The 27,596-nt window shown below is 43.6% G+C and overlaps 1 long non-coding RNA gene across 1 annotated transcript in view; it reads left to right on the plus strand.

Moving 5' to 3' along the window:
- LOC149867575 (uncharacterized) overlaps positions 1-27,596 on the plus strand; it is a 199,036-nt gene that overhangs the window by 96,908 nt on the left and 74,532 nt on the right. The window contains exon 3 of the long non-coding RNA XR_016441638.1: positions 16,255-16,368. This is a non-coding gene — a long non-coding RNA (uncharacterized LOC149867575). The remainder of the gene's footprint in view (positions 1-16,254; positions 16,369-27,596) is intronic.

Consider the following 27,596-nt stretch of genomic DNA (forward strand, 5'->3'; position numbering starts at 1 on the left):
CACCTAGGGAGTGATCAATCAGACTAATTTTTGCTTGATCTCTATCTGAAATGTATGTACCAGCATGGCACCAGATGGACAACCATCCCATGGACCTGGTAGCACACCCCTTAGACTCACTATCCCCCTCTCTCCACCCAGCTTACTCAGATCATGTTGTGGGTGATGCTTCCAGGACCAGAAAGTGGTTGCACACACAGGACCTGATCTACAATCAGGGGTTGTGCTTCTCCTACCCCACCCTTATTGGTCTATCTTTAGATCCCCTCCCAACTCCCAGATGGATAATTCCCCCCACGAACCCACCAGCTCTCCCTCTACCACAGCCTGCTACCCCCACGATCACACCATCAACCACCTCCTCCCTGCTGCACACCTGTTAGCCTCCCCAATTCTGCCAACCCCCCAGTAGTCCCCCTGATCCTGCTCATCCCTCCCTCCAGCCCATATTACTTGGATGGGTCTGCTGGCACCAGTGAACACCTGCCCAGTCAGCACTCAATCTATGATCATGCCACTTAAAGTAAGTGGTGTGTATATAGACCAGATCCTGGGAATGTCTGCACATGGCTTAAGTATGTCTAGCTTTAATTATTTTTACTTCTGTTCTTCTTTTAATTCTACTTGAATGGAAGATAATTTATAAGAAGGAGCTATATCCTCATAGATTCACAGAGACCACAGGGTTCTATTAGACTGTCTAATCTGATCTCCTGTATATCACAGGCAATTAAGTTTCCCTGTATTGAGCCCCATAACTTATATTTTACTCAAACATATCTTTCAGAAAGGCATCCTGTCCAGAACTGAAGACAACAAAATATAGATCACCTACTCCTTCCCCTAATAGTTTGATCCAGTTTTAATTACTCACTTCATTAAAATTGTTACCTGATTTGTAATTTGAATTTGTCTGGCTTCAGTTTCTAGCTAATGGTTCATGTTGAGCTGTTCTCTGCTGGATTGAAATGTACAGTAGCATGCAGGATTTTCTCCCAATAAAGGAATGTATGTGCTCTTATCATGTCTTCTCTCAGTTCTGCTTTTGATAATCTAAAGACTGAGCTCTTTAAGTATCCAGCTGTAAGATATTTTTTCCAATGCTTAAGTCATCTTTGTTTCATTTCTCTGCACCTTCTCCAATTTTTAACACCCTCCTTAAAATGTGTATACCAGAACTGTGCATACTATTCTAGTACTACCTTGTAAATGCTATATACAAAGGTAAAATCATCAACCTTCTCCTATTGACCACTCCATTGGTTATGCAAGCCTGGTTCATATTAGCTCCCTTTGCCACATCATTGTACTGGGAGCTCATATTGAGCTGCCTGACTGAGACAGCAGGAGGTGCGAGTGACCCCAGCTGGGCTGACTCTCTGCCCTCCTCTCCCAATTGCAGTGCAGGGGGTGGAAGTGAGGGCAGTTGGTCTGACTCTCTGCCCCCCACCCAATTGCAGCATGGAAGCTGTGAGTGAGCCCAGCTGGGGTGACTCTCTGCCCCTGCACCCGATTGCAACATGGGTTTGGAAGTAAGCCCAGCTGGGCTGACTCTCCGCCGCCCAGCCTGATTCACCGCAGGGGGTGGAAGTGAGCCCAGCTGAGCTGACTGTCAGCTCCCGCACCTGATTGCAGTGCAGGGTCGGAGTGAGCCCAGCTGGGCTGACTTTCTATTTCCCCTCCCTATTGCAGTGTAGGGGGTGGGAGTGATCCCATCTGGACTTACTCTCTGCCCCCCCCACCCAATCTAGCACCAGGGATGGGGAATCAGCACCCCAATGAAAGTCAAAACAGCCTTTCCATTTTGATGGAACAGAATGGAACAGCTGTTTTGAATCAAAATGAAATTTGAAATGGAACATTGTTCCGTTGAACTGTTGAAACTGAAGGCAAGACAGAACGGTGCCATTTTGCACAGCCCTACTAGGCAGCACTATTTGGGGAGGAGGCCAGCAACCCTTAGTGGTGAAAGAACCAGTAAGGGAGCATTTAGAAAAGCTGGACGTGTACAAGTCCATGGGGCCAGATGCAATGCATCTGAGGGTTCTGAAGGAGTTGGCTGTTATCATTGCACAGCTGCTGGCCATTATCTTTGAAAAATCGTGGCAATTGGGTGAAGTCCTGAATGACTAGAAAAGAGCAAATATAGTACCCATATTTAAAAAAGGAAAGAAGGAGGATCCAGGGAACTATAAATCAATCAACCTCACCTCAGTCTCTGGAAAAATCATGGAGCAGGTCCTCAAAGAATCAATTTCTAAGCACTTGGAGGAGAAGAATGTGATTAGAAACAGTCAGCATGGATTCACCAAGGGCAAGTCATGCCTGAACAACCTGATTGCCTTCTATGATGAGATGACTGGCTCTGTGGATGCAAGGAAAGCAATGGACATAATATACTTTGACTTTAACAAGGCTTTTGATACCATCTCCCACAGCGTTCTTACAAGCAAGCTGTGGAAGTATGGGTTGAATGAACAGACTGTAAGGTGGACAAAAAGCTGGCTTGATTGTCAGGCCCAACAGGTAGTAATCAATGGCTCAGTGTCTAGCTAGCAGCCAGTATCAAGTGGAGTACTCCAGGGGTTAGTCCTGATTTTGTTCAATATCTTCCTTAAAAATCTGGAAGGTGGGATGAATCGCACCCTCAGCAAGTTTGCAGTTGACATACACCAAGCTGGTGGTATAGTAGATATACTGGAAGATAGGGCCAGGATTCAGAATGACCTAGACAAATTGGAGGATTGGGCCAAAAGAAATATCATGAGGTTCAACAAGGACAAGGGCAAGTGCAAAGTCCTGCACTTAAGATGGAACAATCCCATGCACTTCCATATCTCATATCTGCAGAGCCTGGAGATATGAATTTATTCTTCCTTGGTGGCTGAGCCCATCCTCCATTGCATATACACTTCTTTTTTCATTTTTCAATAGTTCCCTAATATCACTGGTGAGCCAAGCAGGTCTCCTGGCTCCCTTCCAGCTTTCTGCCTGTATGGGGATAGCCTGTTTTTGAGCCATGAGAACTGTCTCCTTAAGGAAGCACCATTGTTCCTGCACACCCAGATTATCCAAATGCCAGTTGCAGAGGATTTGCCATCTTGAAATTCAGGACTTCTGTTCTGGTGACTAACTTCCCAGTCTTGCAGTGGATGGTAAACATTTTCATGTCATGGTCATTGTCTCCCAGAGTACCACCAATCCTCAGGTCACCTATGATGTCCTCCCCTTTGGCCAACACTAAGTCCAGAATAGCCTTGCCCCTGGTAGGCCCTTCCACAACCTATGTCATAAACATATTGTCACCAGGGTATTGGGTGACCTACTGGAGGTGGCAGAATGGTCTTCCCAAAAGATGTCTGGGTAGTTTAAGTCATCCATGATGATCATAGTCACCTGACTTGGAGGGAGGAGAGGGGAAGCAGCGGGGGATAGGGGGTAGGTGAGGTGTTTACACTAATGTACAGCCTGGAGTGGTGACATGTTAGTGTAAAATGAGGAGGGTAACACAGATTGGAGATAAACCTAGCATAGAGTGGCATAACTTTGAGGCAGCTAAAGGGTGCTTAAAACTAGATTCATGTGTTAATGTGCAGCCAATCCAGAGGTTAAGAGCTCCAAGAGTTGCCTAAAGTTAACACGTAACAAGGCTCTACTTTTCAAGAGCCTTGTTTGTCATGTGATTCCAATGTCTGTAGTGCAACTTATGAAATGCCATAGGTAGTCCTGAAACTACATGAAATAGATACAAGCAATACTTTTACAATGTTGTTATATTTTAATGAGATTGGATTGGACTGTTCATGACATGCTGATGAACTTAAATACATTTTTGATTTTTAAGTATGAACTCACACACTAAGGTACTGAAAGTCATCTAAGTCAGTGGTTCTAAAGCTTTTTTTATATCAGAACCCATTTGTAAACATTGATGGCCAGTCCTGGCCCACTGCCTATCACTCCTGACACACTGCCCCATGTCCCCAGACCCCCAGCATGTGGGGCAGTGGGGGTGTGTGTGGAGTGGGGGGATGTGCAGAGCAAACAATACTCTAGCATGCATCAATCGATGCATCTCCAGCAAAACCAAGGAGGTGATTCTTCCACTGTACTCAGTACTGGTGAGACCACAGCTGGAGTACTGCATCCTGTTCTGGGCATCACACTTTAACAAGTACATGGACAAGCTTGAAAGGGTCCAAAGAAGAGCCATCCCAGTATGATCAGAGTCTTAAAAGGCAGGCCATATGAGGAAGGGCTGAGGGATCTGGGACTCTTCAGCCTGAGGAAAAGAAGGCTGATAAGGGACCTGGTAGCAGCTTACAGCTACACTAGGGGTGTACATCAAGGGCTCAGTGAGCAACTGTTCACCAGGGCACCCAAGGGAAAAACCAGGAGTAATGGCCACAAACTCCTGGAAGATCAATTCAGACTCAACATTAGGACAAACTTCACAGTCAGGGTGTCCAGACTGTGAAATAAGCTCCCTCCAGTGGTGGTGCAATACCCTAGAAATCATCAAGGGAAGACTAGACAGCCACCTTGCTGGGGTCACTTGACCCCCAGTTATCTTTCCTGCTTGGTGCAGGAGGCTGAACCCAATGATCTTCCAAGGTCCCTTCCAGCCTGACAATGTATGACTCTTATGTGGGGCATGGGAGACCCCAAGCCTCCCCAAGTACCCCTTGCAGGCTAGAATGCTGACAGCCTATGAGGGGAAAGCTGTGTTTTCCCACATTTTTCTCCATTAGAGAAGAATCCATTTTTATCATTTGTTCACGATCTTTTCATATATTCTTGTGAACCATTTTTGGGCTGCGACCCACTGGTTGAGAAACACAGATCTAAGTAACTGGATAGACAGACAGGGAAATCAGTCCAATCTGCACTCCAGTACCCTGTTTAACTTCCACAGTCCATTACTTAGGTTCAGTGTGGATGAGAGTGAAGGAGACATAATTACAGTAGGGTCAACACCCACAAAGCTAGGGGATCTATAAATTGTCCAGCTCTTTAAGCCAGCAAACCCATGCATGTGAACAGTAAGGACTCCTGACTAACCCCCAGAGTAATGCTGTGCTAGTTACAGTGAGCCTTCCATTCCCCAGCTCTGCTAGCACAATCCTTTTGCTTTGGATGTGCACTGATTTCCAAAACAGCTTTCCAAATTCTTCCTCCAGAGAATGGGACTAGCTCTAAAATTCAGGTCATGTGTTACCTGAATCACTCAGATAAAATGAACTAAATGATCCTAGTTTAACTAGGAGGGTCAGGTAAGGGGTCATTTGCCTACAGGCAGGAAATATTCTGCTTCCAGCAGTGCTTTCTAAGCATGTAGGAGACCTGCTTTCCTGTGAGCTGCCTGTGTAACATGTAAATCAGAAATATAGAGAAACTGCTGCTTTCTCCTGACTGTAGGAGAAGGACAGGTAATAGAAAGCAGCTGTGAAGTTTGCTTAACTACCCATTGTGTAAGGCTTAATCTTTTGACATGTGAAGTGCCTTCACCTCCCATTCTCCTCCCATCAACTTAAGAAGGAGCTGAGAGCACCCAGAACCTCACACAATCAGGACTTGTTGTACAGTAGCTTGAGATAATAGTGCTTTAACACCCACAGGCCTTTTATTTTGCTTGACCTGAGTGGTTTGTTTTTAAATGTAAATCTGTGTATTAAATGCCCTGAAAGGCTAACTCACAAGGGAAAGTCTTTGAGAGCAAGATGCAGGCACCAGTGGGAGATGTGGGGGATGCAAGCTCATCTTTCAGTGACTCCCCCCGTGAGACCAGGGTCAAAATGATTTGGAGAAAGGGGCTAAATGTAGAATTCCCTTCCACAGCAGGAGTGAACCTGGCCCTGTGACTAATGTCTACAATGTGTATCAGATGAGTAATAATGTACAGAAAGGACAATAGAAAACAATTTCTCTGTGTGTGTGGGATGTCAGACTTTATAGATGATTGTGTTGATTACAATCCATCTTGATGCACAGCATTATCCAGAAAACAGAGGTTGGCATTATGCTCTCCAACAGAATATTATATGTTCAACAAACCCAATAAAAGTTTATTTAAAATATCGCAATGCTGCTTCTGTCCAAGTGGATCCATTTAATGACTATTTAGTAGGAATAAATTCAATCTGGCAGTACTGAAACAGCAGCAGGAGAATCCAAATATAGCAACAGCAGTAGACCCTAGTGTATAATTTTTTTCTAAAAGCTATATTGTTTTTTAATGCTGTCAGGGAGGCAGAAAGTGATGGTAAAGATTTGAGGAGGTTATATTATTTTTTATTCTTAGAGGATTTTTGGTAACATCTCACCCAAGTACTTACTGTACTTGTTTGCACTAAGTAAATTAAAAAACAAAACAAGAAGCCTGATATCCTTTTAAAATGTGGTCTTTTATATTATATTATAACTTATATTTATGTTAGGGTGGCACCTGAGCGCTCTAGTCAAGGCCTAGGATGCCAGCGGGCTAGGCAGTGACACAACTAGGTTAGGGCAAATGGGGCAACTTCCACAGGGGCCAAAGAGGAGGGGGTGGGGAGGAATAAAAAAAAGTGGCTGCTTCTGGTGGCAACCAGGACTTGTCACTACCTCTGTGCCCAGGTGCCAGGCTGCATTTTTACACTACTGGTGCCAGCTCCAGATAAACATGTACATAAAATACTTTGTGCCCCAAGATGCAAACTTCTAGCCACAAAATTATTCATACAGTGTTCAAATTATGATTATGCTGGTGTTTTGGGATTGGATATTTTCAGTAAGTTATGATACATGATGTGTTCCTCAAAATTAGGACTTCTGCAGGAAATATAAGAGTAAAAGTAAGAGGTGGGAGGAAAAGTAATGCGAAATAAAGACTCCAAACCAAAAATAAACCTCCCCAAGCAACAATAACAATGATAAACAACAGGAACATAAAGAACAGTGAGTGATGAGACACCAGCCTCAGGCATCCACTTAGAGGGGACAAAAACAGAAACCATCGCTCCCAGCCCAACTCCTATAGCTGGCCTAGTCCCTGCCATCACCACTGCTGCCTAAGGTGCAGACCTTGACTGTTATGCCTCTCATAAATAATAATGGTAATCACTCTGCCTGCGTGTTTTGGGAGAAGTAGAGATGGAAATTAAGCTCTGGGCCATTTGTCAGTGAACCACTCAGTCAGATCCCCAGTAATTTCAAAGGGAATCTGCACTGGTACAGGGATTTGCAAATGTGGATCAGGATTTGAAAAGTTTCAGGATCAGGGTTTTAGCTTCTAAATCTTGGGAGGGCACTCATGTTCTTCTGTAAGAAGTGTCACAGCAACTGTGTAGATAGATTTTAACCTTTAGTCAGCACTGGGTGGAAGTAGGGCATGCCTCCCCACCCACCCCTGTTCATGTCACCCAAGCTTAGGCAAGCTATTAACCCCATTTTATTTGTATGAACCAACTCTCAAAATGTAAAATGTAGCAGGGAAGTTGTTCCAAGGTGTCTTCTGCAGCCAATCTTGAGATCTCTATGTCTGCCATGCTTCATAGTGGTTGTGGGGATGCCACAGTTTTAGGGGTCTTAGCATGTTAGTGGAATAGGAAGGTAAAAGTATGTTCAAGAATGGCTACCCCTTCTTGTACTGCAGTGACAGAGATATGGTAAAAACATACCAGTATTTAGCACTCCCTAGATTTAGCACGCCTAGACTGAAGCTTGTGGGCTTTTTTTTTTTGGGTTCACTGTTCAAACTTGGAAAAAACGGTGGAGGTGCACAAAATATTAAGCATCTACCCAGAAGAGCCTTTTTTCTCTTTTTTTTTTATTTTTTTTTATTTTTTCTCATCAAATTAAAAACCCATATATATTTTGTTTCATTTGGGGGTATATTTACCCTGGCTTAAATTTAAATCAAGATGAATCTCTAAATGACATATTTAAAATAAATAGTCAAAGTGAAATGCTTTAAAAAAACTCAGAATAGAATGTCAGACATGTCTAAAATACCCGACTCCCTTTTAGCCAAATTTATTCACTGAATTCAAAGCAAATTTGCAAATGGTTTTAGGACTCATGAAGATGCATTTTTTTTGGTGCATAAAGAATTAAAAAATTAGCCTACCTCTCGGCAGTGACATTTCTTTAATGTCAGGAATAATTTTTAGATATATTCTTCAATAACAACTGCTGAAGTCATAGGTGGCATTTCATATAAGAATCAATAAATAGAAAACAAAAAAAAAGGTCTTAAAACCTTGCAGCTCAAGAAAAATCTTCGGAGTATATATATCCAAAAAAAAAGGCACAATGAAGTAAGACAGACCTACATATGTGTTTTAATGTGCAGTAGCCTATTTTCCTGTAGGTTAGAGCATCACTGCAAAAACTGTGCTAATACACTAATGTACAGTAAAATTAGCCTACTGTGTATTAAGCATCACTAAAAAAGCATGCGCTTTCACCACTGCATTAGGGCAGCCCTAATGCACATTTAGTTTAGTACCTCACATTATGGCTAGGGACAGACATTACACATAAACCGGTTTAAGTGATCAGAAACTGGTTTAAAACTATAACAGCACAGATGTTCAGTGGACATAAACAAGTTTGAAAATGGATGAAACTTGTATGAGATAAACCTAGTTGAATGTAGTATCAGACAACTGATTTGGGTCAAACCAGTTTATGCAATGTCTGTCCCAGACCCCTTCCTGGTTTAACTTAAACCAGACTCCCCCAGCATCCAGGCATGTTCTCTGGGCTGGGTCAGAGTTGTGCTCAGCCAGAGCAGTGACAGACAGGAGTGGAGGTGTAGCCAGAGAGGGGTTTAATTCCCTCTTCCCTGTGCCACTGGCAGGGACCTAAGCCAGGTCTGCCGGGTGCTCCCCTCTCACTGCAGGAGCAGTAGGGCACCATGGCCCCTGAGGCAGAGGGGGGCAGGGAGCAGGGTTAGTCTCCCCTCTACCCCCAATTGCAGCTGCCTGCCAGTGCTACCACACTCACTCCCTGAGGTGAAATAAGCCCCCTGATGTCCCCTCCACTGGACACCAGAGGGGGGGGAATAACCATGTCTGGCCATGCCCCTAGCTTGCTGCTGCAGCAGAAGGGGGCAAGGACCACTATGGGGACAGCAGCCTGTGTCATAACATTGGGGGATGCAAGCCATTTCCTGGCAAGGCCACTGCACTGCAGGACTGGCAGAACTGCGGCAGGCTTTGCATGGCAGCACCAGGCCCCCCATGCCCTCCCAGCCCCCCCATGCCCCACAGCAGCTTCCTTCCATTGCCTTGCCGCTCCCTGCCAGGAAGGGGCTTAGGCTTGGAGAAACAATGATGGGGCTGCTGCCCATCACAGTCGCTCTGGCCTCTCTGCTCCAGTGGCCAGGTGGGGGTGAAGCCAGATGCTGCCTGCAGGGCCTCTTGTGGGGCAGGGAGCAGGGTTATATCCTGCTCTGTCCCCTGGGCAATGTAGCCAGATCTGGCCGGCCACAGCTGCCGCTTGGGGTAGCATCCGGCAGAATAAGCCCCCTCCTGGCAGGGGCCCCCTCCCGGCTGGCCCCAAGTGCAGACGAGTCTGCCCACCGCTCAGTCTGCAGCCACCTAGCAGGAGGGGGTTTATTCTGCCAGATACTGCCCTGAGTGCAGACCGAGTGGTAGCTGCAGCTGGGCGAGGCAGACCCAGCTGCAGTACCCTGGGGCAGAGTGGAAAATAAATCTGCTCCCTGCCCCCACCCCCTGAGTCCCTCCCAATTTACCTGCTGGAGGAGTGACTGTGACAGCAGTCCCCACCACAATTTCCCCAAGCTTGAGCCCCTTCCTGGCAGGGGCCATGCTTCAGTTGAGAGGTATGTAATTAGCACCCCCTAGGCACAGCAGTGGTCAGTTCGTGTAAACTTTTCTTGGTCTGTATAAAGTGCTTAAATGTTTGGGAGTACTAAAGCATTATACAAAAGGAGTGTTTTAAAGTCTGTCTATATGATGCAAGGCTATGCCATGTAAATACACCTTGCATGAGCCCTGAGACAGTAAACCCACAGCAGCGTGCCACTGTTTGTGCTATGTGGATCAAGATGCTTTACTTCTTAACACTGCCTATTTTCTCCTTCACAGTGCCATATCACATAAATGAGGCTAAACTGCTTCTAGTACAGGAGCTAGTGTTCACTTAGCTCTGTACAGTGCTGCCTGGGGCTCTACTGACAAAACAAGGCAATTTTTAAATGATCATTTATGTGGAATACTTTACTCTGTCTTTGGGAAGGACAGATCCTATTCTGCCAAAATATCTGCAACAGTGAATAGAATTGATCTATCGTTTGGCAGTTAATGTATCCTCAGGCTCTTTGGAAAGGGAAAAAAATTATTCAATTTAATCAGATGGCAATCATTTATTATATTCACTCAAATAAACAAGAAAGCCACACTTCTGCATCCAAATATCTAACACATTCCTTATATCAGTGTTGTCAAAGAGTTAGTGCCCAGCCAGGAGGTTTAACTTCCAGAAGCCTCCAGAACTGTGTATTGCTACTTTTGCCTATTGAAAATAGTAACCCAAATGTGATCAAATCTCAATATCTTCGCCCCTGTGCATGTCATGTACACATACAATTATTTGCTGGTGTTGTGTTCTTACTAAGCATCATTTAGCTCTGGTAATCAGAGCAGAAATTGGTGGTAGAGTATTTCCTCAATGTAATGTGTTTCTTATAAAATGTACAGATACCACTGCATCAAGCCTCCATCTCTTTGGTTAGATCTACACTACAAAGCTTTGCTGGTATAAATATATCAGGTAGGGCTATGAAAGCATCACACCTCCCCAGTGATTTAGTAATGCTGGAAAAGAATCCACATCTGGACACAACTATCTGAGTAGCATAGCAATGGGTGGGTGTGCAGGGCACAAGCCCCAGGTGCTGCCTAACTGAGTGGGGAGTAGGAGGTGGGGGGCTGAAATAGAGGCGTAACTACTGCTGGAGGGGTCCCTTACCCTCCTGTCCTTCTCTGTCCCTCCTGTACCTTACACCTTCCCTGTTTTGGGTCTGGCAGTGGGGAGGACTGAGAAGCAGGGACAGTGTGCAGTTGAGGAACTGCCTGAGGTTTGCTGCTATGGTTTGCTGAGATGTCACCCACTTTTTTGCTGCCAAATCATGTGTTTGTCTGGCCACCCAATATTCGTCAGTAGCTAAAAACGGGGTGGCATCTCTCCCCCACCCCACAGCAGCAAGCCTCCAACCTCCCTTCCATTGCCACTTCTTTGCCCTTCCTACTGCTGAAGCCAGACCTACAGCATGGAAGGTGCAGGGTGCTGGGGGCCATAGGACTGGTCTATCCTGGCAGAACAGGACTTCTTCTGACTTAACTTCTCTTGTTTAGGGTAGTGGTATAGCTAAGCTGGTAGAAAACCTATTCTGTTGCCATATTCCATGTCTCCTGTAGGGGTGCTCTGCCTCTATGATGATGCTGACACAGTTATAGCAGCCGGAATTTTATAGTATAAACTAGGGGTGGCCAACCTCTGGTTTGCATACTGCAAGCGGCATGGGCAACCTTTATGTGTGGCTGGTAGCTGAATGGGGAGGGGCCACAGAACACAGCAGCAGATAGGGCAAGGAGCATAAAACAGATGTAACATGGACAGGGAGCAGAAAGCAAAACAGCAGATAGGGTAGGGGAAAGGGATCAGGGAGGGTACAAAGCTTAATTGTGGCACACTTACCAAAAAGGTTGGCCTCCACTGGTATAAACAAGCCCTCTTTCTGTTTCATTTTAAGCCCCACTGCTTCACAAACTTTGTTTCTTCTCTTTCTTGTGTCTCTTTACATTTTACAAATGAAATACAATCCAAAGTTAGTAGGACTAGAGAGCCTAGCCAGATGGGGCAGTGTGTATACATTCGTATTCTACAGCAGCTATGTAACAAAAAAGAAGCCTCAGATCTTTGATAGCTAAACAAAGAAAAACCTTTAAGTCACATGATACCCTTTTAATGGTTCTCAAGCTGTAGTTTCTGCATGTCACCTTACGTTTTCCTATGTTGAATTATGCATTAATTATCCCTAACGGGATCAGTTGATCAACAGCTGCCCTGATTCAATATGCCTAGTTTTTCATTGATTTCATAGTGCTTAGGTCATAATAAGTATCTAAGATTCCATCATTATTTTTTATTCTAATATTACAAATCCATAACTCCACTCTTTTCAGATGTATGTGCAAAAGAAAACCTATGCATAAGTCTCTATCTTCTTCAAGAAAAGGGGAAAGGGAGCTCATTTATTGCTAAAAGACCTTCCTGATGTTTTCTAGAAGTCAGTGCACTCAAGTGCATAATCCAGAATACATGGGTGCTAGATGTTAGGCAGACTCAGGAACAGACTTAGGGGTACTGTCCTCTGGGTTCTCATGTGTTTGCAATGGAGCTTCCAATTCCAGAGGAAAAAGCTGATATTTTAAAGGTGACCATCTCATTAAATAACAACACTATTTTACTGAACATTAAAATGTCATGTAAAAACCCATGCAAATATGTTAATGCACAGTAAAATAAGCTATTGCACATTAAGTGTCACTTAAAAAGCATGAGCTTGCAGTACTGCATATTAGGGCCATCTAATGCACATTTCTTTAGTACACTTGGGTCTCTCTTTATGTGAGGGTTGCATTCCAAAAAAACCTTGCATAAAGTGAATTTCCCATAAAGCAGATCCATTATTACATGTAATTAATAGGGATACATACGAGCCTTGCTCTACTGTTCCCCAAAGCACAACAACTTCAAACCGTAATGACATAATATGATAACATAATAAAATAACAATTCACCTGACAGTAAAAATAAAAATTTTTTAAAAATTCCACTCCACTCCCAGCCCTGTGCTGCCATCTGCCCCAGGCCTGGCTTTTCTCAGTGCTTAGGTGGAGGTGGAGAATTCAGCTGGATCTATACTGGGCAGTGGTACAGGGCTGGGAGTGAAAGTGAGGTGAAATTTGAGTTGGCTGCAGCCTCCTCTCAGTGCCGCTGGAGCCTATTCTGAGCCCAGCCCCTGGAAAAAAAGCTCCGCGCAGCACAGGCTCTGGCTCCAACCCCTGCAGCAGTCTGCCCCATGCCACGCAGATCTAGGGACACCCCACCCCGCCATCTCTGTCCTCCTGGGATGCAAGCACTTGGAGAAGAATGTGATTAGAAACAGTCGGCATGGATTCACCAAAGGCAAGTCATGCCTGAACAACCTGATTGCCTTCTATGATGAGATGACTGGCTCTGTGGATGCAGGAAAACCAGTGGACATAATATACCTTAACTTTAACAAGGCCTTTGATACCACCTCCAACAGCATTCTTACCATTGGCCTGATATTCAATATACACAATTTTCTTTATATCCAATTTCTGTTATAAATAAGGTCATCACATATAAGCAAATTCTCACAAAACAAATTCACATAAAGAGAGACCAGAGTGCACCTCACATTGGAGGTACTAAATTTAATGCACTTTAGGAAAAGTGCATTAATGCACAAAAAGATGTGCCCAGTGAATGGCAATTGTAAACAAAACTCGTGTTCTCCCTCACATTGCTGCTGGGGCTGAGGTGTATAGCTTATAACTCTTAATACAAATCCACCTCCACATCAACTCATCTTTTATCCTCACCGTATTTTCAAAATATTTATAATCTGTTTCCTTCTACTACTATGTTCTTGAGTATAAAATCCATTGTGTCAGCACATTTGTCTAATACCACTTCTAAAACTTACCTCCCTGGAGTTCAGATTTGCTATCTAAGAGTTCCAGTCATTATCTATTTGATGTAGTTTAGGTTCCTGTGTAGCCTAATAGGATAGAAATGATAGGGCTATTAAAGATTTTCTGTACTTATTTTTTGTCTTCTGGGTTGATGTGCTTCTTCTATACTACACATATATGCTTTTTAATTACTACTAGGTAAATTGCTAGCAAAAATTTTGATCTGAATGTTTTTCTGGTATATTGCTACTCATTTTCACCAGAAATTCAAAGTTTTTAAAACTAACATCATGCTTAATAAAACTATTTAATTCCTACAGAAAGACTCTGAAAGTACTTGGAGTGTAAGGGCAAAATCCTACTTTGCCTGTTACACATCTAAGTTGAATTTAAATGTCTAAATCCAGGACAAATGCTGTTCTCTCTCTCAGATGTGTAAGTGGCACTATGGAGTGCTTGCCTTCCTTCTGGCCCCGTGTCTTTTCCCACTTTGTGCACCTTAACGCGTGGGAAACAGAATAGAATTTAGCCAGACCTAAGCCACTTAAGTGCAACTTAGAGTGTAGCAAGTAAATCAGACTTACCTCTTAAATTTTACCATGTAGGCAAAACAATTATTGACTCCATTTGGGGGTTTCTAAAGGGCCCATAGTGGTGTCAACAGTGCTTGTAATACTTTATTATTATTATTATATATAACATTTAAAGGTGACTAAAAGGTAGTAACCAAATGTGATAAAGAATATTGCACTAAACAATAGATAAATTTAAAAGCTTTTTTATTTGACAAGATTTGAAGAGTTCAAGTTCTGGCAAATGTTACATGGGCAATGTGGTTATTTTCATAATAACCTTATGTCATTATTGCTTTCTTCCCTGGTCTTACTTAGTTCTGTAATATCATCACACATTCTTAATAGGCCTTTAATCAGCTGAGCATTTACAGTTAAAGCCTGCTGGGGATCTCAGAATAATATTAAAAGCCCATGGGGAAGTGCTTACCCCAAGTGAGAGGTGTGCAGTATACATCAATTTCAAGAAAGAAGGGCTATTCATTTTATTCCACTTCTATTTCTTTTTTACTACCCACCCAGAAATCTTTATTTTTAATGTCACTATAAAATATTTAGGTTTAGTTTGGAAAATGGAAAAAGGTTAACAGGGATATTATTTTTTTCTGATCCCCCCCCATACTCTTGGAAAAGAGGAGCAATGTGGGAGCATCAGGCTAAATTGGCTTAGAGGTGCCACTGCCTCTTGTTGTGCTCACCCACCACAACTTGTTGAGCTGTAATTTATGTAATGGGAGGCAGTTCACCATTATGACATGTAAAATTGCAGCAGGCAGGATTTACCACTCACAGCAGTCACAATTCAAATTGAGGCCTGTTGCTTTAAGGGCTGGCCAGACTTGCCAGTTTGGTTGCCCTGTACATCTGAACAGAGCACCGCTGGCTGGGAGCTCCACCACCCCTACGATCCCTTCATAATCCACTGTAATCCAACAGGAATAGATGTAACAAAAGAACAGGAGCCTTCCACTTCTCTTACCCCATCTGAGAGTTTTGTAGCTGGGAAACTCTGCCTTTCTCCCTCCTTCCAGTCTCCACAGCTGCTTCTTGTTTCCCCGCTGGTGTTCCCAGCACCTAATCTGCTAGCTTCTCTGCCAGCTGATAGTCAGCTGCCCCTCAGGTAAGTGTTCCCCTTTGGGGCTTCTTCAACTTCCACTCCAGGCCACTTGGCAGCTGACAGACTCTCCATTTCCACAGTGCTATGGGGAGTGTATGGGGATGAGGGAGGGGTGCAGAGTCTTGATCTTCTCCATAACTCTGCTACAGGCAGGAAGAGAGAGGTGATGGATCAAGAGACCCAGAGAAATGGCTAAAGGATGTTGCAATGCCAAAACTGCTACTACTGCCAGCTCTTCCTCTGCTTGTACCTGTGAGGTATCTGTCCAGGCAGGACTGCTCACCATTAAGGCTTTCACCCAGGTCCTGGTCTGGTGCTGTGGAGACTGCAGCTTGCAGATTCCTTCCAGTGACAGCCAGGTGAGTGAGTGCCTGTAATGTGAGCAGTGACTGGCTCTGTGGATTTAGGGAGAGCAGTGGACATGCTATATTTTGACTTTAGCAAGGCTCTTGATACAGTCGCATATGGGTTGGATGAATGGGCTGCAAGGTGGATAGAAAACTGGCTGGATTGTTGAGCTCAAAGAGTAGCCATCAGTGGCTCACTGTCTAGTTGGCAGCCAGTCAAAACTGGAGTGCCCCAAGGATTGGTCCTAGGACTGTTTTTTTCAATATCTTCATCAGTGACCTGAAAGATGGGAAGAAGTGTGTAGCAGGCTGACTGGCAGAGGATTGCAGCAGACTGCATATCTCAGGCTGTAGTATTCTTTAGGTTAGCCCAGCTTCTGGCAGTAGACACTGATCACAGGCTGCCTAGGAGGCCTGGGTTGACTTCTTGGGGCACGATGAACTTCATTTTCAGCAAGAGGTAAAAGTCTTTTCTCCAACAGGTTGGCTGATTTCCTACATTGGGCTTTAAACTAGCTCAGATGGGGGACAGGGAGGCAGAAGAAGAAGAAGATCAGGAACCTGCAATCCATGGGACATCCAGCAGTATAGAACAGGTAAGCAATAAGCAGGTAAGCAATAAGGGGCCCATTGGGCATCAGAGCTGGAGGGCAACACAGGCACCAGTCACAGGGCTCAAGTGCCTATACACTAATGCTAGTAACATGGGGAACAAGCAGGATGAACTAGCACTCCTGCTTGCAGAAAACTTATGACTTAGTGGGGTTAACAAAAACCTGGTGGGACTCTACCCATGACTGGGCAGTACACATTGAGGGCTATAAGCTGTACAGAAAGGATAGAGTAGGGAAGAGAGGAGGAAGAGTTGCACTCTATGTCATGCGTTATACATTGACCCTTATCAAAATGGAATCAGAGGAGGAGAAAGTAGAAGGATTGTGGGTTAGGATGCATGGAGGTCTGCTACAGACCCCCACACCAAGAGGTAGAACTAGATTTAGGACTCTTGAGGCAGCTCTCAGAGGCCATAAATACTAAGGAAGTGGTAGTCATGGGGGACCTAAACTGCCCTGACATCTGCTGGGAGATGCAGGCAGCAAATTCCCACCATTCACACAGGTTCCTATTGGTGTACAGGACCTCCACCTGATGCAGGAGGTACATGGTCCCAATGGGGGAAAAGCTGCACTGCAGAGTAAGAGATTTGGTGAGATGGGAGTCCAGAAAGTGTGGCTGTGCCTTAAGGAAGTGATCCTTCGGGCACAGAGGGAGACAATCCTGATGTGGGAGGAAAGGGGAAAAGGGGCCAAGAGGCTTCCTTGGCTGACCAGAGAAATCCAGAGCAGCCTAAGGGCAAAAAGTGGGGCATATAAACCATGGAAACAGGGGGAGATTACTAAAGAGGAGTATACCTCCTCAGCTTGCAGTTGTAGGGAGGCAGTTAGAAAGGCCAAAGCTACCATGGAGCTAAGGATGGCATCCGAAGTTAAGGATAACAAAAAAATGGTTTTCAGCTATATAGGGAGTAAAAGGAAGGCCCAGGGCAGTACAGGTCTGATACTGAATGGGCAAAAGCAATTGGTGACGGGGGGGTGGGACAAGGCTGAACTCCTCAATGAGTTCTTTGCCTCAGTGTTCCTAAACAAGGGGCAAAACAAGTCTCACAATGGGTTCATAGAGAAACAACAACTGGGTGCCAGACTACCAAGCGTTGACCCTGAGATGGTGCAGAGTCACTTGGAAGGACTGGATGCGTTTAAGTCGGCAGACCCAGATGAGCTCCATCTGAGGGTACTGAAGGCACTGGCTGATGTCATTGCATTGGCAAGAATATTTGAGCACTCGTACTCCTCCCTGACTGGAAAAGGGCCAATGTGGTCCCTATTTTCAAGAAGGAGAGGAAGGAGGATCCAGGCAACTATAGGCCAGTCAGTCTCACCTCCATCCTTGGTAAAGTCTTTGAAAAGTTTATTAAAGCTCACATATGTGAGAGTCCAGCAGAAAAATTATGCTGAGGGGAAACCAGCACAGGTTCATAGCAGGTAGATCATGCCTGACTAATCTAGACTCCTTTTATGATCAGGTTACAAAACACCTAGACACAGGAGTTGGGGTGGATATTGTTTACTTAGACTTCAAGAAGGCCTTCGATATGGTATCCCACCCCATACTGGTGAACAAATTAAGAGGCTGTGACTTGGATGATTACACAGTCCAGTGGGTGGCAAATTGGCTAGAGAGTCATACCCAGAGAGTGGTGGTGGATGGGCCAGTATCAACCTGGAAGGACGTGGGCAGTGGAGTCCCACAGGGCTTGGTTCTTGGATGAATACTCTTCAATGTCTTCACCAGTGACTTGGACCAGGGAGTGAAGTATACTCTGTCCAAGTTTGTGGATGATACAAAACTGTGGGGAGAAGTGAACACACCGAAGGGCAGGGAACAACTTCAGGCAGACCTGAACAGGTTGGACAAATGGGCAGAAAACAACAGAATGTGATTTAACAAGGAGAAATGCAAAGTGCTGCACCTAGGGAGGAAAAATATCCAACATACCTACTGCCTAGGAAATGACCTGCTCAGCAGCATGGAAGTAGAAAGGGAACTAGGAGTCCTATTGGACTCCAAGATGAACATGAGTCATCAGTGTGACGAAGTCATCAGCAAAGCTAACGCCACTTTATCATGCATCAGCAAATGCATGACAAACAGAACCAAGGAGGTGATACTTCCCCTCTATCGGGCACTGGTCAAACTGCAGTTGGAATACTGCGTCCAGTTTTGGGCACCACAATTTAAGTGGGATGCGGATAACCTGGAGAGGGTCCAGAGAAGGGCCACTCGTATGGTTAAGGGCCTCAAGGCCAAGCCCTATGAGGAGAGACTAGGGCACCTGGACCTCTTCAGCCACTGCAAGAGAAGGTTGAGAGGCTACCTTGTGGCTGCCTAAAATTCATCTTGGGGGTGCAGAAAGGAATTGGTGATGCTCTACTCACCAAGGCGCCCCTGGGGGTCACAAGAAATAATGGCCATAAGATAGCAGAGAGCAGATTTAGACTGGACATTAGGAAGAACTTCTTCACAGTTAGAGTGGCCAAAATCTGGAATGGACTCCCAAGGGTGGTGGTGCTCTCCCCTACCCTGGGGATCTTCAAGAGGAGGTTAGATAGGCATCTGACTGGGGTCATTTGAACCCAGCACTCTTTCCTGCCTATGCAGGGGGTCGGACTCAATGATCTATTGAGGTCCCTTCTGATCCTAACATCTATGAATCTATGAACTGCAGAGGATAATTAGCTGATCCACAGGAAGCTAAGAGATTTCCAGGGAGAGACAGATCTGAGAGAGAGTCAGTCCAAGACACAGGGTCTGAAAGAAGACCCAGGGCTGCAAGACTTGCAAGACTAGAAGCTGCAGCACCATGCAGCACTGAGTCTAAGATAGCCTGAGGAGGAAGACTATGTGTGGAGGGAGCATCAGACAGCTGCAGGCACCTTCTCAGCAGCTAGAGAAGACTCATTACGTGAATGTGCCCTATGTGGATTACTCTAAGTTGTATTAATGAGAACTGAGTTATGTTTAGGAGTGTCCTGTAGGGCAAGTGTGCCCAGGAAATAAAGGACTGAGGTGAAGTTTGAAGATGGAATGGGATAAGTAATACTCTTAACCCACTACAGAGTGTACCCTCAGCAAGTTTACAGATGACATTGAGCTGAGCTGAGGCAACTGGGCTTATTTCATCTGGAGAAGAGAAGACTGAGGAGGGATTTAATAATAGCCTTCTACTACCTGAAGAGTGGTTCCAAAAGGATGGAGCTAGACTGTTCTTAGTGATGGCAGATGACAGAACAAGGAGCAATGGTCTCTAGTTGCAGGAAGGGAAGCTTAGGTTAGATATTAGGAAGAACTTTCTCACTGAGAGGGTAGTAAACACTGAAACAGGCTACCCAGAGAAGCTGTACACTTTTCATCCTTGTAGGATTTTAAGATGAAGCTAGACAAAGCCTTGGCTGGGATGACCTACTTGGGGCTGGTCCTACTTTGAGCAGGGGTTTGGGCTAGATGACCTCCTGAGGTTCCTTCCAAACCTAGTTTTCTATGATTCTATGAACAATTCCAGCAAGTATGTTTTAAGGATCATTCATTCACTGATCAAATAGCTTTTGAATAATATTTTTCAATTCTGATGCCCAAGACATAAAGTAAAAATTTCTGGAATGAGAAGTCATGTTAGAGAGTGAGTGCATTAAAAAAATGATGGTATGTCATAACTATACATATTCACAATGGGATTTTTAGACCCAGAAGTTTACACTGTCAGGTAGATTGCTGAGTTTGTGGTTAACTTTATCATTATTATTGACAAGGCTTTTGTATAACGTACGAAAAGCCACAGTGGGATTTTATTTTTAGCATATTGTTTTCCTTCTTCCTTTTCCTTTTTTAGTTTGAATCAGCTATCCCAGTATTAGGGGGATCTTTCATTTAAATGTTTTCCTGTGTAATCTGTTCCAGACACTACCTGTTCTTTGGTTGCTATTTTAGTAAAGAAAATTATATTAGACTGTATCCTCAGCTGCATTAAATCTACTTTGTACTGCTCTGCTAATGCTCAGCTTCCCTAGGACTGCCTCAGCTGGCTCCTGGAATCTCTTCCCTGCTTAGGAAGTGTTCTTCAAGCACTGAAGAATTACTGTAGCAGTTTCTCAGCTATCCACCTCTCCCAGTGGGGGTATATCATAGATGCGTGAAATGGAGCGTGAATGACATGGCCTTGGCTTTACCAGCAATCTGTAGAACAGCACTTTGGCATTGCAGGCAGCAAGTGTACTTTAGAGCTGCCCTTAGGCTGCTCCTGACCTGACCCATTGGCTGAAATCCTGGATCTGGCCCAGTGCACGAAGTCTGAGATGAAAAACGGTTGTATCAATGTTGTTAAAATTTAATTTTTGTGCATAGTACAAACATTGTACATGATTCGCTGCAGAAAAAAACAGACAGCCCTTGCCTCAAGTAGTTTGTATCTGAAAGTAACATTTCAGGAGATGTGAAGGCTACAGATAGTGTGTTTACAGTTTGCCTAATGTACTTTAGCAACTGTGTGAAATAAATGGGTTATTTAGGATTCTACAGTATAGGATTTTGTATGCCTCCCTCCCACTGCCCATGGCATATGGGGTGCTAAAAGCTTTCAGGAGGGAAGAAGCACATCTGGATCATGGCCACTGATTGCCACCCCTTCCCCCCACTGGTAAGTGGAATGGGTGGTAATCGGCAGCAGTGGGGCCTGATTCCCCTTGCTGACATTTTCTCCCCTTGCCACCTATTTTCCCCACCACTGTTGTGGTGTGCCTGTGTTTGTGTGTGTGTGTGTCTATGGTGTGGACAACTTAAAGCTTCATCTTGTCTACTGGTATTACCAGCTGAAGTGAGATCCTCCAATTTAAGAATAGGATATAGCTTTAAAAATAGGTGATACCTGTAATTGCAAACTTCCTAAATTTGCCTTGCATGTGTGTGTGTGTGTATCATATATCTCTTTATATGCATGTGTATAAGAGGTTAATTTACTTATTTATTGCATACATAGGGGTTGGCATGGAAAAAAGATACAGTTTTAAAGAAGTACCCAGATTTCAGTGGAGTTACTCTATTTTACATCACCTGTAAATTTGACCTATAGATTTTGGCATTCTTGTGTAGCTTCAGCCGTAGGAGGAAAAAAAATCACAAGGCCAGAATATCTATAAATCTTCTGCTTTCATTCTCAGGACGGTGGTTTCATTCAGTTATCTCTGTATGGTAATGTCACATTCAGTGACATCCATTTTTTGACACTAAAAACCTTAGCAATCCTATAGTCACATGCATGTATATGCTGGATGTGATCCGAATTGCAACAAAAACATAGACTGCCTGCTAGTATTCAGTAACAGTGTATTGCAACCTTACTGAAAAATGATTATATGTGAGAACTATATGACCACATTTTCTCACTATTAAACTCTGTAGTTAAAAGTTTTATGCAGTAATGAGTTATCATTATATTTTATTACATGCCTGGTCAGCAAAATAAAGTAATTTGGTAAATTGTCAAGGCAACAGCTGCTATGGTGATTCCACTTGGAGAGACGTAACAAATATAGATTGCCCCCACAGGCCATAAGTTGACTCTTAGCCAGGAGATCTGGGGCATCACATTTTGGACTCATATTAAATTAATGCATTTTCCATTGTACTCTACATCAATAGCACTCTTGCGTATAGCTTCTCATCATTAAGTGTGGCTTGTGGCTGTCAGAACTACTCAGGCACTAAATTATCAAGAACCTATTTAGCACACCTATGTGTTTCTTTACCTTTCTCATTTTGTTGGACTATTCCCTGGTTCAATCTTTTCCCAGTGAAAGAAAGCAGCTATGTGCAATACGAGCCATGAGCTTTTCAGAGAAAATTTACTGAGGGAGTTTAGGCAGCTCCTGTTGGTATTAATAGATTCCCCAGACAGAGAAATAGTTTACAAAGAATGAGAGTGGAAGGATTAAGTAAATTTTAGCAATTGTGGGATATTCTCCTATTTCCCAAAACACTTGTGTATCCTCATGATACCACTCTAAAATTTACTGTTTTTCAGTAACAGATTAACAAAATGCTTTGTCTTCTGCTACACACTGGGCACATCTACATGAGATGCTACTGTGCAGTGGTTACTGTACATTTTTTAGTACTTGTACAGTCAAGTACTAAACAAATGCTCAGTAATTAGAGTTACTGCACAGTAGTGGCAGCAATCACCTTGTAAGTGATGCTGCTGCTCAGTAGCCTAATAATATTGCACAGTAGCATATTAGCACCGTTAGGCCTGTGATGGGCTACTGCACACTAGTATTTAGCTACTGAGCCATTAACATCTTCTGTAGATGTGCCCACTAGTAGCCAAAATATACATTTCATGGGAAGAGATAAAAAATCAGCTACGTAGAACTTGAAATACAAAATATAAATGAAGGACATAGAGCCAATGGAACTCAGTTGGGAGAAGTTAAACTGACATCATTTTTAAGGTGGTAGGCAGCATGTGAAGAGAAAGTGATGGTATGGGAAGAAACAAGAAAGCTTAAAGACATCCTGAGGCAGGGATAAAACGTCTCCCCCCCCCACACCCCCTTGCCTTTTACTTCTTTACAATGTATATATTTTTTTCAAAAATAGCTTTAGTTTCTTTATTTCTTTATTAGAGTACTAGGTCTTGCCTTCCCTATTTTGTTAAACACTCTGAGGGCTCTTAGAGAAGTTGAGCATCATAACAAGAGGATGGCTGAGTAACGGAGAGCAGAACCAGTTCTTAGTTAGCCTATTTAAGACTCTAAGTGGCAGATTCTCCACCCTCCTCAAGGTCTGTGATCCTCAGCCAGACTTCTGTAAACCAGTGAAGAATTAGGGCTAGAGCAGGGGTCAGCAATCTTGTAGCAACAGTGGGCAGAATTAAAGCAGCTCAGTCCCAGGACAAGCTGTTGCTTTTCACCCGTCTGCCACTGCTAGGTCCCCAACTTCCGCACCTCCTCCTGCACTCCACCCCCACTGCCAGTTACCACCAATTCTCCTCACCTAATTGCTACCATCTTGGTGGACGCTATTCAACCTCTTTGTAGGCTAGACCAACCAGTGGGCCAACCCCTGGTTTAGAGGAGCTCAATATGCTGCCTTTGTTCCCTCACCAGTATTCAAAAGTTGCTAATGCTTGAGGCAGCTGAGCTGCTGCCTTTGGCTTTACAACTCTGGATTGCTCCTATTCGCTCCTAGTCTTCTCTCCACAGACTGTCTGAAGACAATTAAGACTACTTTGCTATGTGAGAATCTGACCTTTTGTTTTTTGCATATGTTAGCATCTATTTTAAATTAAACACTTAAGAAAAAAAGATCTTTTCATTTCAGCACCTGAGGAAGCTTTCATTCTAGTTCTCTGATCCTTTAAGTAGTCCTCGAGCAAAACAAGGGATGACAAGATGTAATATTAATAAGTGCTAATTAACTTAAATGGGCTTTGGAACTGTGTAGTCTTAATGACACATTAATTCAGTCTGTCACCAGAATTTCTTGTTGATATTTTAAAAAAAAGAAAGAAATAGAGTATTCACATTAGCATGTGCATACATGGAGTCAGAGTTCATGACTCTAACACCCTAGTTATGACCAACGCCTTCGTTATGGCAATGCTGCCACCTCACTGGAAATATTAGGGTGGGATTTTGATGGGGAAAAGAAGGCAGAAGGGAAGAAAAGGACAATTTGAAAATTATTAGTTTTTATGCATTTAAAATGTAGAGGAAAAGTAGAATTAAAAAGGGAGAAGACAGGAGAGTGACATGGTGCAAGCGCTGTCCTTGTAGGATAAATTACGATCTGGAATCTAGAACCATTTGCTTGTAGACTTATAAAAAAATATATATCCTAAGATGTATTATTGTGTAAGATAGTGAAAGTACTCTGTCTATGAGGAAGCACTTTAAAAGGTGGAAGGCGCTGTAATTCCAAAACAGTAAATCTTATCCTGAATATTTTCATGTATGTGGACTTCTTGTTTCTATGTATCATCATCAGAGATCTGAAATATTCCAAAATTACCCAGCAGTAGAAAAGGTTTCCTCTCCCAACATTTTTAATCATATAAAAAGGTGCAGAAAATTGTGCTCCTCAGCTTCTCAGGAAAAGCATCTCAGAGAGAGAAAAAGAGAGAGAGAGAGAGAAAGAGAGAGAACAAAACAGGTTATAGCTTCCTTTGTCACAGAATAATATAAATATACATTTTATGTAAAATCTGTAATATTTCCTTTCATATCCTCCATACAAATCTTTCTGTGAAATTACATGCTTAATAATAGGCCATAAGTTTTATGCTTAGTTCCTGAAAAATAAAACTCGAAAAATTATCTCTACATAAAATAATGTAATGTTTTGAGTTAAAATAGTTTACTTCATGTTATTTGTTTACTCATGTATTTCATCCATTTCTATAGTGTTTCCACCTCTACTACTGACGTTTTCTTGCAAATGAAAAAATAGAAAATCACATACGAATTAGAAACAATAGCCAAACTTTGCAAAATGTGTTTCAGTAATACTATATGTATAAACCAAACCTACTTTAAGGGTCCTACTTTTCTCAAATAAAAAAAGACCTTCAAAATTCTGTAGTGATTTTTAAACCACAAAAGAGGTGGAGGTTCAGTTCAACAAAGCTTCTTTTCTTGAATGCTCAAGTTCTCAGTTTTGAAAAAACATGCTGATAATGTCATGTTCTTATAGGCTTGGAGTGTTGTAGCTGTGATTGGTCCAGGGACCATGTGAGAAGCAAGGTTTGTTGGAATTAGCTTTTATTGCTTTTACTAGTTCTGTAGCTACTTCTAATAAGGTAAAATGGTGCCACAAGTTTACTGTCCCTCTTCCACCTCTTTAAGTGTGTTTTCATTTACAGAAAGCAGGGTAAAGATGCACTGTAGCTCTTATGAACTCAAGTTCAGTTTCTGCTCTCTATTGTTTAGTTAGTTTAAGGTTGTATGTAGACAAAATGGGGGGTATTTGTGCACAACACTTTAAAGCAGGCTAAATGCTTTTGCACTGCTTTAATGGTGTTGGTGTTTGCACTCCTCAGCTGCATATGGCACATTAATTCCTGCCGCTGTAGGAAATTCGGCGGCATAATGCACCTTAAATGACTTGGGGGTGCAGCAAACTAAAACTGCTCCAAGGAGTTTTGGTTTGCTGCCCCTACAGGCATGGAGCAGAGCATCAGGCTCTGTGCAGCTCAGGGGCTCTTCAGGAAGCCTTGCAGGCAGCCTGCAGCCAACTGGAAAGGCAGCCTCCGCCCAAGAGACGGGGGGGAAAAAAAGCAGCAAGCCTGATTTCCCACCCCCCCAACCCCTGAACCTGCCTGCCTGCCTGAGCTGTGTGGGGGCCTGGTTGCCACGGAGGGAAGTACCAGCCTCACCCCTGCAGCCTAGGGACCGCTCTGCCCACTGGCAGCTTGCCCTCCCCTCTTCCCTGGAGAGGCAGATAAGTCGGGTGTGTGCACGACACAGGGGTTTAATTGGCCCTAAATTGAAGTTGTGTTTTTAAAAACCCACCGCTTCAACTTAAGGCCCCTGTTTCATCTACACATGCCCAAAAGTATATATCTACCCTGACTTCAGACTAACACAGCTAACTACCTCTCTCTCATTCATTTCACAGGATGCGTTTCAACACTGATAAGTGCAGGGTGCTGTACCTGGGCAGGAGTAACCAGCAGCACACTTACAAGATGGGAAACTCCCTTCTTGAGAGCATGGAGGCAGAAAGGGATCTTGGAGTCTTTATTGACTCCAAGATGAACATGGGCCGACAATGCGAGGTCACGGTTGGCAGGGCTAACCGGACCTTGTCGTGCATCCACAGGTGCGTCTCTTGCAGAGACAAGGAGGTGATCCTCCCCCTCTATGCAGCACTGGTCAGGCCACAGCTGGAGTACAGTGTCCAGTTCTGTAAGCCCCACTTCAGGCGGGATGTGGACAGCATGGAGAGGGTCTAGAGGAGAGCCACCTGCATGATCCAGGGACACCAGGGCAGACCCTACAACAAGAGCCTGCAGGACCTGAACCTGTTCAGCCTTCACAAGAGAAGGCTGAGGGGGGACCTGGTCACTGTCTATAAATTCACTAGGGGGGACCAGAAGGGTTTGGGAGAGACCTTGTTTCCCCTAGCGCCCCCCAGCATAACAAGGAATAACAGCCACAAGTTGTTGGAGAGTAGGTTTAGATTAGACATCCATAAGAACTACTTCACAATCAGGGCAGCTAGGACCTGGAACCAACTTCCAAGGGAAATGGTGCTGGCTCCTACCCTGGGGGTCTTTAAGAAGAGCCTTGATGCATACCTGGCTGGACTCATTTGAGTCCAGATTTCCTCCCGCCCAGGCGGGGGGTCGGACTTGAAGATCTACAAGGTCCCTTCTGACCCTACTTCTGTGATTCTATGATTTACATAGTCGACCTAAGCAGAAGTCATTGTTATGCTTGTTTCTTTTTTTTCCCCTTAGCCTTCATTTTCTTCTCTCCTAGACCTGAAGAAAGCCATTTTGTGCAAAAAATCATGTCTAACATATCTCTTATATACATAGTTGGTCCAGAAAAGGTTATTACTAAACAAACCTTACTTATGGTAACTTCATGAGATTTTCCTTTTCCCTACTTTTTCCTTCTGATTAAAAGTTCCCATCTCAAAGTTTAGGAAATTAATCATTTATGTAAATTACATCAAATGGAGGAAAGTTTCAAAATGATAAATCTCCTAATACCATACACACCTGCATAGTCAGTGCCTTCAAAAATATAAAGCTCTTGCAGTGCATCCTCAATGTCATCAAATCGAAGCCAAACAGACATTGAGCCTCATTTAGATTTATTAGATTTATGTAAGATTTCCCAGAAAATCTCCTTAGTACTAAGAAGGGTGGCTGCAACTTGGAGGCATATGCAACTGTTGCCTTCATTTGGGGACCTGAGGCTTAACTGAGCAAAAAATGAATGGAATTACTAATTTATTTAAAGTGCTATGGATTTCTGAGCAGTCAGTGTGGTACAGGTGATATCTTTTATTAGACCAACTAGATAGTTGCAAAACAAATTCTTTATGTATTATTCTTGGATTTCTGAGGTGAGTTCATGAATGACTACTATTTATCTTGCACAGAACTTATATAAAATCAAATGTTAGTGATTGCATATAGATAATTCCTGAGGTTATGCAGGATTTTGCTGCTTCTCAGATTTGTGGTACTTATTTAAGA

This window comes from Crocodylus siamensis, chromosome 4, assembly GCF_052110815.1.
Source record: "Crocodylus siamensis isolate JL-2025a chromosome 4, ASM5211081v1, whole genome shotgun sequence".
Classification (NCBI taxonomy): domain Eukaryota; kingdom Metazoa; phylum Chordata; order Crocodylia; family Crocodylidae; genus Crocodylus; species Crocodylus siamensis.